Here is an 11,976-nt window from a genome sequence, read left to right as displayed (position 1 = left end):
CATGATCAGTTAGAGTCTCGTTACCCCTTATAATTACTCAGACTGTACCTCTAACTCTGCTCTTATTAACTGTCCTCATTCAACCTGCACTCCTTCTACCTGCAGTATGAGTGGGTGGAGCCTGTAGGCCTGTGGGTGGATGTATAGTTTCCATATATATTGGAGAGTGAACGATGCATTTTGAAGCTTTAATGTTTACATCCCAAATCGAGCTGCTTCATTTCTAAAACTACTGGGGTTTTTCACGATATGAGCCCTTTAAAAACCGTCTTTAAAAAGGATCCTTAATGTCTAAGGAACTCTTATTGGTATAGTGTAGGTTATAGTGTAGGTGATTACCCAGGCGGGGCACTGAACCCCAGTGTACAGTGTAGTAGGTAAAGGTGGTGTTAGGAGTCTTGCCCAAGGACTCTTATTGGTATAGTGTAGGGTGATTACCCAGGTGGGGCACAGAACCCCAGTCTACAGCGTAGTAGGTGAAGGTGATGTTAGGAGTCTTGCCCAAGGACTCTTATTGGTGTAGTGTAGGGTGTTTACCCAGGCGGGCCACTGAACCCCAGTCTACAGTGTAGTAGGTGAAGGTGGTGTTAGGAGTCTTGCCCAAGGACTCTTATTGGTATAGTGTAGGGTGTTTACCCAGGCGGGGCACTGAACCCCAGTCTACAGTGTAGTAGGTGAAGGTGGTGTTAGGAGTCTTGCCCAAGGACTCTTATTGGTATAGTGTAGGGTGTTTACCCAGGTGGGCCACTGAACCCCAGTGTACAGTGTAGTAGGTAAAGGTGGTGTTAGGAGTCTTGCCCAAGGACTCTTATTGGTGTAGTGTAGGGTGTTTACCCAGGTGGGGCACAGAACCCCAGTCTACAGCGTAGTAGGTGAAGGTGGGGTTAGGAGTCTTGCCCAAGGACTCTTATTGGTATAGTGTAGGGTGTTTACCCAGGCGGGCCACTGAACCCCAGTGTACAGTGTAGTAGGTAAAGGTGGTGTTAGGAGTCTTGCCCAAGGACTCTTATTGGTATAGTGTAAGGTGTTTACCCAGGCGGGGCACTGAACCCCAGTCTACAGTGTAGTAGGTGAAGGTGGTGTTAGGAGTCTTGCCCAAGGACTCTTATTGGTATAGTGTAGGGTGTTTACCCAGGCGGGCCACTGAACCCCAGTGTACAGTGTAGTAGGTAAAGGTGGTGTTAGGAGTCTTGCCCAAGGACTCTTATTGGTATAGTGTAGGGTGTTTACCCAGGTGGGGCACTGAACCCCAGTGTACAGTGTAGTAGGTAAAGGTGGTGTTAGGAGTCTTGCCCAAGGACTCTTATTGGTATAGTGTAGGGTGATTACCCAGGCGGGGCACTGAACCCCAGTCTACAGTGTAGTAGGTGAAGGTGGGGTTAGGAGTCTTGCCCAAGGACTCTTATTGGTATAGTGTAGGGTGTTTACCCAGGCGGGGCACTGAACCCCAGTCTACAGTGTAGTAGGTGAAGGTGGTGTTAGGAGTCTTGCCCAAGGACTCTTATTGGTATAGTGTAGGGTGTTTACCCAGGTGGGGCACTGAGCCCCAGTCTACAGTGTAGTAGGTGAAGGTGGTGTTAGGAGTCTTGCCCAAGGACTCTTATTGGTATAGTGTAGGGTGTTTACCCAGGTGAGGATTGTACCCCAGTCTACAGAGTAGAAGGCAGAGGTGTTACCCACTACACTATCCAACCACACCTGTTTCCTCACCTGTCTGTAGTTTGTCTCCTCCCTCTCCCAGGTGTTCCCCATTCATTTTAGCCTTTATCAAGCCCTTTGTTTCAGTCAGTGTTTAGTCTACTCATGACTTTGTCCCACGTAGTGTTTGGGTATCTACCTCGTGTTCTGTTTAGACGTTGTAGTTTGTGTTTTGCTAGTTTGTTTCAGTTATTAAAGTCTACTCACACATATCCACCCCTTTACTCTGAAACTGGTACGTTGTGTTTACACAGCAGCAGCACAAAGCAGACCAGAAGACTGTATTACACTGACCATCTTTCTTTGGTCCTAAATATCCTTCTAAATTGAGATGAATATCCCGCTCCACACTGCATACAGAACACATCATACAATGAGCTCTGAACTGTGACAGTGAATGATTCTTCAAACTGCTCAATGTGGCAAAAAACAGCTTTGAACAAACGAAGGGCCGAACAGCTTTCTGTCCGAGACACAACCGGCCCGAAATGTCCAATCACGTCACGCTTCAGCGCAGAGCGATTTATTACCGTCGGTTTGTTCCGCCTGCCAACTTCAGCACTGCTTAACTTTTTCCATTTTCATTTAACTCTGAAATAAAGCCTGTTTTCCTGTTTTTTTCTTTGCCTTTTTGACTTTCAAAGTCAAACAGGATCAGCACGGAGACGTCTGATGCAAGAATAGGACACTTTATTCACACACATGCATTTGTTTTATACAATATGAGGACATGCGTAACGTACACGCAAGTACTTCTATGTGACAATAATATGTTCCATGTGTCTTAAATGCCCTATGAGTTCAAACTGTGCTCCCATATAAACGCAAAGCATTAATATAGACAATAATAAGCTAAATATATAGATTAACAATGAGGTTCATTTTTAAATAAAAAATGCTGACTTGTGTTTTCATGCCACTATCGTTTTAGTCTGTGGGTGGAGCCTTATTGTAGCCATGCCCCTGCATTTTTGGGCAGGAAGTGAGGCTGCATCCCTCTCCCTCATTGCCACATGGTGAGCAAAGTCTGTTTGGAAGATTGTCCTATTTTCTGCAGTTCAGTACTTTTAGCGTTTTAATGAATGTATTGCTGCTGTCGGAACAAAACCTTGTATCTCCATTTTTGACGTTTTTCAGTTTTTGATAAAATTTGAAAACGCCTGTGGTTTTTTACATCGTGTGTAAATTTCATGATGAATGGGTGAAAAGAAACGCCCCGAAATTACTTGGAAAATTCTGGTTCCATTGATTTGTATTGAAAGTAAAGCAGGTTTTTTCCTTCTCTCGTAAAGTCACCATTTTTGTTCCAACAACAAATATATATAAGTATATTGTAGAGGTGGTCAAGACGACTTGCTGAAGTGCAGACCGAGCATCAGAACGGGGAAGAAAGGGGATTTAAGGGGCTTTGAACGTGGCGTGGTTGTTGGTGCCAGACGGGCTGGTCTGAGTATTTCAGAAACTGCTGATCTGCTGGGATTTTCACGCTCAACCATCTCTAGGGTTTACAGAGAACGGTCCGAAAAAGAGGAAATATCCAGTGAGCGGTCAGTTGTGTGGACGAAAATGCCTTGTTGATGTGAGAGGTCAGAGGAGAATGGGCAGACTGGTTCCAGATGATAGAAAGACAACAGGAACTCAAATAACCAACCAGAATCTCTGAGGAACGTTTCCAACACCTTGTTGAAAGTCTGGCACGAAGAATTAAGACAGTTCTGAAGGCAAAAGGGGGTCCAGCCTTTTACTAGCAAGGGGTACCTAATAAAGTGGCCGGTGAGTGTGTGTGTGTGTGTATATATATATAGTTTTTTTTCACAGTAGCCATATACATATATAGATAGATGGGCAGAGAGATGGATAGTAGGCTTGAGAGGAGGTTTGATTGACAGCGAGTCTGAGCTGAGTGGGTTTGTTTGTCCTCGGTCAGCGCTGTGACAATAGCACTGCAGCTCTGAGCCGGAGGGAAAACCTGACATCCTCGCTTGACCTTTCGTGACCTTTCAGAGTGACGGCTGAGACGCCTGAGCCTGCGGGCAATGCTGCGGCTCACAGGGCTGCTGACCAGCTCTCCCAGAGTGCCCTGCAGGAGCGCTGATGCGTAAACCTGTGAAGGGCAAAGACACAACAACCAACATGCGCCGTCCTCCGAGACTTCAGGCTGCAGGTAAACGCCGACCTGCCTCTGAACCGCCTGGGGAGGCCTGGCCTCCTGCTGGAAGTTCACAGCTGACGCTTCATCTACTGTTAGGAACAAATGCACTGAGAAAACTACGCCTTAGCATGCAAAGTCACTTTAATGTATCCTAATATATGTAGTGTTTCTTACTGGGAGGCTGTGGGGCCCCATCAAGCATTAAATTAAAACACTAGGAGATCCTCAGCTTCTGACTTTCCACAGATCTCTCATATAAAAAAGGCAGCACAGTTTAGTGGAACAAATGTAACTCTATGACGGCACGACTTAAAGGCAACATTAAATAAACGTAGTAATAATATGTTTAAATCTCTGAATACCTAGAACAGCATCTATAAAGGAACAATGCAAAAATACAACTGTATACGGCTTGTTAGGTTCTAATGAACCTCAAGGCTCCCCCGCCCCCCTGCCCCCCTGCCCCCCTGCCCCCCCTTTACCCCAAATTGTTTGCTGTCAGAAATTTCCTGAAAATAGCCCTTTTATTAGTGCAAAGCAATGCACAACACTGTTGTTATCTGAGAGTATATATTCCCTTTTATTATGTTTTTGCCTGATTTTGTCTGGTAACTCGTCCCGTAGTTTTTAAGATATTAACACAACACAATTACAACTCCAGCATGTTTAGTCTGATCAGAAACAGTGGGTCTTTATACAGTAAATTGATCAGGTGTAATGTTTTGATAATTGTTAAATGACTATTTTTTTACCTGTAAGAATGAATGAGGTGCTAAACCCAGTTTATATTACAATGATAAAAGTCCATTAGTAACACCCAATTAACTACAATATCTTAGCAACCACCTAGCAACACCCTAGCAATGACCTGGGATACCACAGCAACCACCGTGCAACACCCTAGCAATGACCTGGGATACCACAGCAACCACCGTGCAACACCCTAGTAAACATGTGTGATACCATGGCAATCACATAACAACTCCCCCGCAACCACCTGGTATACCATAGCAACTACAAAGCAACACCTTAGTAACCACCTGGGATACCATAGCAACTGAAAAGCAACACCTTAGCAAAGACCTGGGATACCATAACAACTCCATAGCAACACTCTAACAACCACCCGGGATACCATAGCAACCACCTAGCAACACCTTAGCAACTACTTGGGATACCATAGCAACCACCTAGCACCTAGATACCTTAGCAACCACCATAGAAACCACATAGCAACACCTCATCAACCATGTTGGATACCATAGCAACTGAAAAGCATCGCCTTAGCAAAGACCTGGGATACCGTAGCAACTGCGTAGCAACACTCTGGCAACCACCTGAGATATCGTAGCAACCAACTAGCAACACCTTAGCAACCACCATAGCAACCACCTAGCAACACCTTAGCAACTACTTGGGATACCATAGCAACCACCTAGCACCTAGATACCTTAGCAACCACCATAGAAACCACATAGCAACACCTTAGCAACCACCTTGGATACCATAGCAACTGAAAAGCATCGCCTTAGCAAAGACCTGGGATACCATAGCAACTGCATAGCAACACTCTAGCAACCACCTGGGATACCATAGCAACCACTTAGCACCATCTTAGCAAGCTTAAGCTGTGTAATCCCTCGTGAATACTCTTCAAGTTCGCCAGTGAACCTATTCGTGTCTTCTGAGCTTATATGGAATGATGATGATATAAAATAGGGAAAATTTGAGAATTATGCAGTTTCTTTGCCTCAGACACTCTATATCTGCCCCTCCCCCATGGATGGGTTTTGCCTAGGAATGAGAGCTTTTAGAGGTGGACGTCTGGTTCCTATCACCACCACTGTGAACAGATCTCACTCGCTTATGCTGTTCGTTCTCTGAACGGGGCATCCAAATGCGCTGTTACAGGCCTTTTCAGATTCTGATGAATCGGTGATGGAAGGACACCCTGCCAGATTAAACTTGTTTTTTCTTTCTGTCTTTCCTGCTTTTTTTCCACCCTCTTCTTTTTTCCTGTGCGGTGATTGAATTCGGACAAGGCTAGATTTACAATTGCCTTATAAAGCTGCTCCGTCCCACCTTCCTCACTCTGCTCATGGACCGTAATGACATGCTGATGCATTCTGGGTAATAGAAAGAGGAGATAGAAGATAGGGGCGAGCGAGAGAGCGAGTGGGAGAGAGAGCGCGGGAAAAAAGATGGAGTACCCTTGAGACTGAAAATCAAATTCCTTCCTTAACCCTAAGACAAATTGATTCCCTAACCTGATTCAGTTATGTCATGTGTCGTATTGAATAAGAGGGAAAACTCTGTGCAGCATCACACCTGAGACGGAGAGTCTCGCCAGCCAGTGAGCCGAGTCAACCCAGGATAACAGAGAGGGTAACTGAACGTTTGGGCTGCGTCCGTCCAGAACAACTACAGCTTCCACTCACTGGCCACTTTATTAGAAACACCCACCTTGTGCTTCCACTAACTGTCCACTTTATTAGAAACACCCACCTTGTGCTTCCACTAACTGTCCACTTTATTAGAAACACCCACCTTGTGCTTCCACTCACTGGCCACTTTATTAGAAACACCCACCTTGTGCTTCCACTAACTGTCCACTTTATTAGAAACACCCACCTTGTGCTTCCACTAACTGTCCACTTTATTAGAAACACCCACCTTGTGCTTCCACTGACTAGCCACTTTATTAGAAACACCCACCTTGTGTTTCCACTAACTGTCCACTTTATTAGAAACACCCACCTTGTGCTTCCACTGACTGGCCACTTTATTAGAAACACCCACCTTGTGTTTCCACTAACTGTCCACTTTATTAGAAACACCCACCTTGTGCTTCCACTAACTGTCCACTTTATTAGAAACACCCACCTTGTGCTTCCACTGACTGGCCACTTTATTAGAAACACCCACCTTGTGTTTCCACTAACTGTCCACTTTATTAGAAACACCCACCTTGTGCTTCCACTGACTGGCCACTTTATTAGAAACACCCACCTTGTGCTTCCACTGACTGGCCACTTTATTAGAAACACCCACCTTGTGTTTCCACTAACTGGCCACTTTATTAGAAACACCCACCTTGTGCTTCCACTAACTGTCCACTTTATTAGAAACACCCACCTTGTGCTTCCACTGACTGGCCACTTTATTAGAAACACCCACCTTGTGTTTCCACTAACTGTCCACTTTATTAGAAACACCCACCTTGTGCTTCCACTGACTGGCCACTTTATTAGAAACACCCACCTTGTGTTTCCACTAACTGTCCACTTTATTAGAAACACCCACCTTGTGCTTCCACTGACTGGCCACTTTATTAGAAACACCCACCTTGTGTTTCCACTAACTGGCCACTTTATTAGAAACACCCACCTTGTGTTTCCACTAACTGGCCACTTTATTAGAAACACCCACCTTGTGCTTCCACTAACTGTCCACTTTATTAGAAACACCCACCTTGTGCTTCCACTAACTGGCCACTTTATTAGAAACACCTACCTTGTGCTTCCACTAACTGGCCACTTTATTAGAAACACCTACCTTGTGCTTCCACTAACTGGCCACTTTATTAGAAACACCCACCTTGTGCTTCCACTGACTGGCCACTTTATTAGAAACACCCACCTTGTTCTTCCACTAACTGGCCACTTTATTAGAAACACCCACCTTGTGCTTCCACTAACTGGCCACTTTATTAGAAACACCCACCTTGTGCTTCCACTAACTGGCCACTTTATTAGAAACACCTACCTTGTGCTTCCACTAACTGGCCACTTTATTAGAAACACCTACCTTGTGCTTCCACTAACTGGCCACTTTATTAGAAACACCCACCTTGTGCTTCCACTGACTGGCCACTTTATTAGAAACACCCACCTTGTGCTTCCACTAACTGGCCACTTTATTAGAAACACCCACCTTGTGCTTCCACTCACTGGCCACTTTATTAGAAACACATGTTTTGTGCTTCCCCTCACTGGCCAGTGATGAAGGCCTGGAAGATGACCAACATAAATTGTACACCAACAATGAGGTGGTGTTTCTGATAAAGTGGCCAATGGTCTGTAAATCTTTATAGCTTCTATTGCAGAGCAGTCAGTGTGATTGGCGGTCTGTGTGATCAGTGGTCAGTGTGATCTGTTGTTAGAGTGATCTGTAGTCAGGTGTGATCGGCGGTCAGTGTGAACAGCGGTTGGTGTGATTTGTGGTCAGTGTGATTGGCGGTCAGTGTGATCTGTAGTCAGTGTGATCGGGGGTCAGTGTGATCAGTGGTCAGTGTGATCTGTGGTGAGTGTGATCGGTGGTCAGTGTGATCAGCGGTCAGTGTGATCAGCGGTCAGTGTGATCAGCAGTGACCGCGGTACAGTGGTGAAGCTCCGCAGGTCTGAGGGTCTGCAGGGCTGTTTTAGCTGTTTTCCGCTGACGGAGCTTTATTAGTACATTAGAGACTTCCCTCAGCCGCAGTGCTGAGACGGATGGTGAGAGCGCAGGAGATCGAGCGGATTGTGTTAAGGATTTATGGACCACGCTTTGACCTCCAGAGTCTCAAATTTACATTCCAGCTGCAGAACACTTAAAGCCACAGTTCAGGCAGACAGTAGACCCCCCAGTGCGCCTGCTTTACCCATCGGCCAGGACATGTTTGCGGTCTGGAGTTCGTGTCTTTAGCTTTAGCACTCGGAGTTCAGAAGCTTACTCAGCCTCTCTAATGAGCAGTTTCGGTTGCCAGATCTCAGCTCTGGCCTCACCGGAGAGACGGGGTCATATTTTGTAAACACTAAACATTATGACTTCAACTCCAACGCAGCAGATTATCACAGAGTTTAACGAACTTCAACAGTCTTACTTGATAAATCTACTCAAACCAGGTTAAAATGTGTAGAAATAAGCCAGGTAATCTTACATTAAGTGCTCCACCATCTCTAAATAGGAAATATTTGATATATCAACTAGAATTAGGATCATTTTAACTTGGCAAGATCCCGTTTTTTGCAGTGTACAATGTTTCTCAGGCAAGAAGAAACGATTCACTGGAAAAAACGAGTTCTGAAGAAGAGAAAAGATCTGAAATCTAGTCTAAATATCCAACATTTCTCATTTTGAGACGGTTGTATGAATATTTTAAGATTATAAAACTTATTTCTAGATGTTTTTACTTGTTTTGAGTCATTTTAAGTGAAAGTAAGTAAACCTATTTCACTACATTGGCGGATAAATTTGCTTATTGTAAGAAATGAGCTTGAAACCAGCAACGGTGTCTGCCAGCGTTGTGAGATGATTTTACTTAATGAAATTACTGAAGTCTTAAATCCAGTCGATATATGTTGTATTCCTCATTTTAAGATTGCTGTAAGTTTAATTTGGGATTTTTCCCTTTTTTCTAGACACTTTAACTTGTTTTAAGTCATTTTATTAGGATTTTATTAAGATCTTTTATATTTACACAGCAAAATTACTATCTTGCCTGTAGACGGTTCTCAGCACAGAGCTTAGTTTCAGATTATTTTAACTTAATTTCTTGTTTTCAAGTTAAAATCAGGCCAAATTCTCTCACTATGTCGGCAGATGAGATGGCCTATTGTAAGAAATGAGCCTGAAACCATAGTCAGATAATTTGACTTAATAAAATGACTTAAAACAAGTTAAAATGTCTAGAAAAAAGGGAAAAATCCCAAATTAAACTTACAGCAATCTTAAAATGAGGAATACAACATATATCGACTGGATTTAAGACTTAAGTTTTACTTAAGTCATTTCATTAAGTCTAATGATCTGACTGCTGGAGGATCATTTTTGCTGGTTTCAGGCTCATTTCATACAATAAGCGAATTTATCTGCCGACATAGTTTGAGAATTTGGCCTAATTTTAACTTGAAAAACAAGGAATTAAGTTAAAATAATCCTAAAATGAGCTCTGTGCTGAGAACCGTCTACTGGCAAGACACTGTTTTTGCTGTGTAAGTATAAAAGCTCTTGCTTAAGCCGAGCACTCCTGATGTCACCCCAGCAAAATATCAGGTAAAGATGCTGATTTGGCGTTTATCGCTGCACATACACTCAGTGTGTGTCGCCATAGCGACGGCGTCCCTCTGCATTCCTCTCCCACAACACCTGGCCTACTTTTCTGCGCTCTGTTCCAGTAGCATCACAGCAAACTCAGCCAACCCCTCACGAACAGCAGCAAGACGCCAGCTAATTCATCATCTTTACTTTAGAACTGGGGCTATTTTGGCCTGTTTTTATGGCGACAAACCCCACAGCGGCCTCACCGACGCACTAAAATGCCGTGACAAAACACTGCATTCAGACAGGACCGCTGAACTGGACACTGTGAGAACGTTTCTTCAGAACTGGACCGACAGAAAGAGCAAAATGACTTGGAAAGAAGTTCTCACTTTCTTATGAAAGTGGCCAAAAGTATGCGGACACCTACGACGTACACTGCGGGTTTATTTCTCACAAGGTTGGGAAGCTCTGTCTATCTGCCTGTCTGTCTGTCTGTCTGTCTGCCTGTCTATCTGCCTGTCTGTCTGTCTGTCTGTCTGCCTGTCTGTCTATCTCTCTGTCCATCTATGTGACTGTCTGTCTGTCTATCTGTCTGTCTATCTGTTTGTCTTTCTGTCTGTCTGTCTATGTGACTGTCTGTCTGTCTATCTATCTGTCTGTCTATATGTCTGTCTGTCTATATGTCTGTTTGCCTGTCTATCTATCTATCTACTTATCTATCTGTCTGTCTGTCCGCCTATGTCTATCTCTCTGTCTGTCTATCTGTCTGTCTGTCTGTCTATATGTCTGTCTGTCTATCAGTCTGTTTGTCTGTCTGTCTATCTATTTATCTCTCTGTCTGTCTGTCTGTCTGTCAATATGTCCATATTTCTATCTGTCTGTCTATGTCTGTCTATCTGTCTGTCTGTCTGTCTGTCTGTCTGTCTATTTATCTACCATTTCATGTGCAAAGAACCCTTTATCATGTAATGGGTTCTTTGAGTGTTCATGGTTTCTTACTAAAGTACCCTTTAGTAGTGAATGCTCAGCCTTACTCTTGGCTAGGGCAGCTCTAGCAGGGCAGGGACTTGTGGCTGACGTGGCATCCTATGACCGTGCCATGTTTAAAGTCACCGAGCTGTTCAGTCGGACCCTCTACTGCCACCGTTCGTCTGTGGGACCTGGAGGACTGTATGCATGATTACATGCACCCTGTTAACATTGAGTAGCTAAAAAAGCCTGTTGTGCTTTGTAGAAGGTGTGTCCGCATACTTTTGGCACAGATACAAATATACTAGAAACTTTATAGGTACCTTGTACCAGTGATGGGCAGTTGATCTCCGAGCTTATTAACTAAGTTAGTGATATTATATATCATATATACACCTCAGTCTACCTTCTAATTAACTAATTAACACAAAAATGACTTTACGCTTCTTTAACCTTTTCCAGGTCACTGCACTGCAACCAGCGCATTTCTGTCAAACTGGCGTCCTAAAGTCGTCCAGCAAGAGAGTAAAGCACAGTCTGTAACTGCAGAGCTACAGAGTGAAGCTGTACGGTCAGCTGATGGAGTGGACAGTGATGTTATGGATGGCCACTGTGAGCTGCCTCGGTGCTCCCACCCTTCACTCCCGCTGGCTGTGTGACAGTCCCTGTCTCACCACGTCCGATCTGCCGACTCGGATTCGGGCTCGTCAGGATGACGTGTGTGTGTGTTACTGACAGTGTGTGTGAGTGTGAGTCTCTGATTGATCCCCCTGTGATCACAAACCAGCAGCACGACAGATCAGGTCCTTCAGATGATCTCCAGAGAAGACGCCGGACATTACCAGCTCCGGGTTTATCTGTCACTCAAACGGGAGGCCTCAGAGCTGATTGGTTAGAGTTACTGCTACTGAGAGCTGATTGGTTAGTGTTACTGCTACTGAGAGCTGATTGGTTAGAGTTACTGCTACTGAGAGCTGATTGGTTAGAGTTACTGCTACTGAGAGCTGATTGGTTAGTGTTACTGCTACTGAGAGCTGATTGGTAATGTTACTGCTACTGAGAGCTGATTGGTTAGCGTTACTGCTACTGAGAGCTGATTGGTTAGAGTTACTGCTACTGAGAGCTGATTGGTTAGT

This window comes from Pygocentrus nattereri, chromosome 20, assembly GCF_015220715.1.
Source record: "Pygocentrus nattereri isolate fPygNat1 chromosome 20, fPygNat1.pri, whole genome shotgun sequence".
Taxonomy (NCBI): domain Eukaryota; kingdom Metazoa; phylum Chordata; class Actinopteri; order Characiformes; family Serrasalmidae; genus Pygocentrus; species Pygocentrus nattereri.
The sequence above is the reverse complement of the archived record's forward strand: the minus strand, read 5'-3'. Positions refer to the sequence as shown.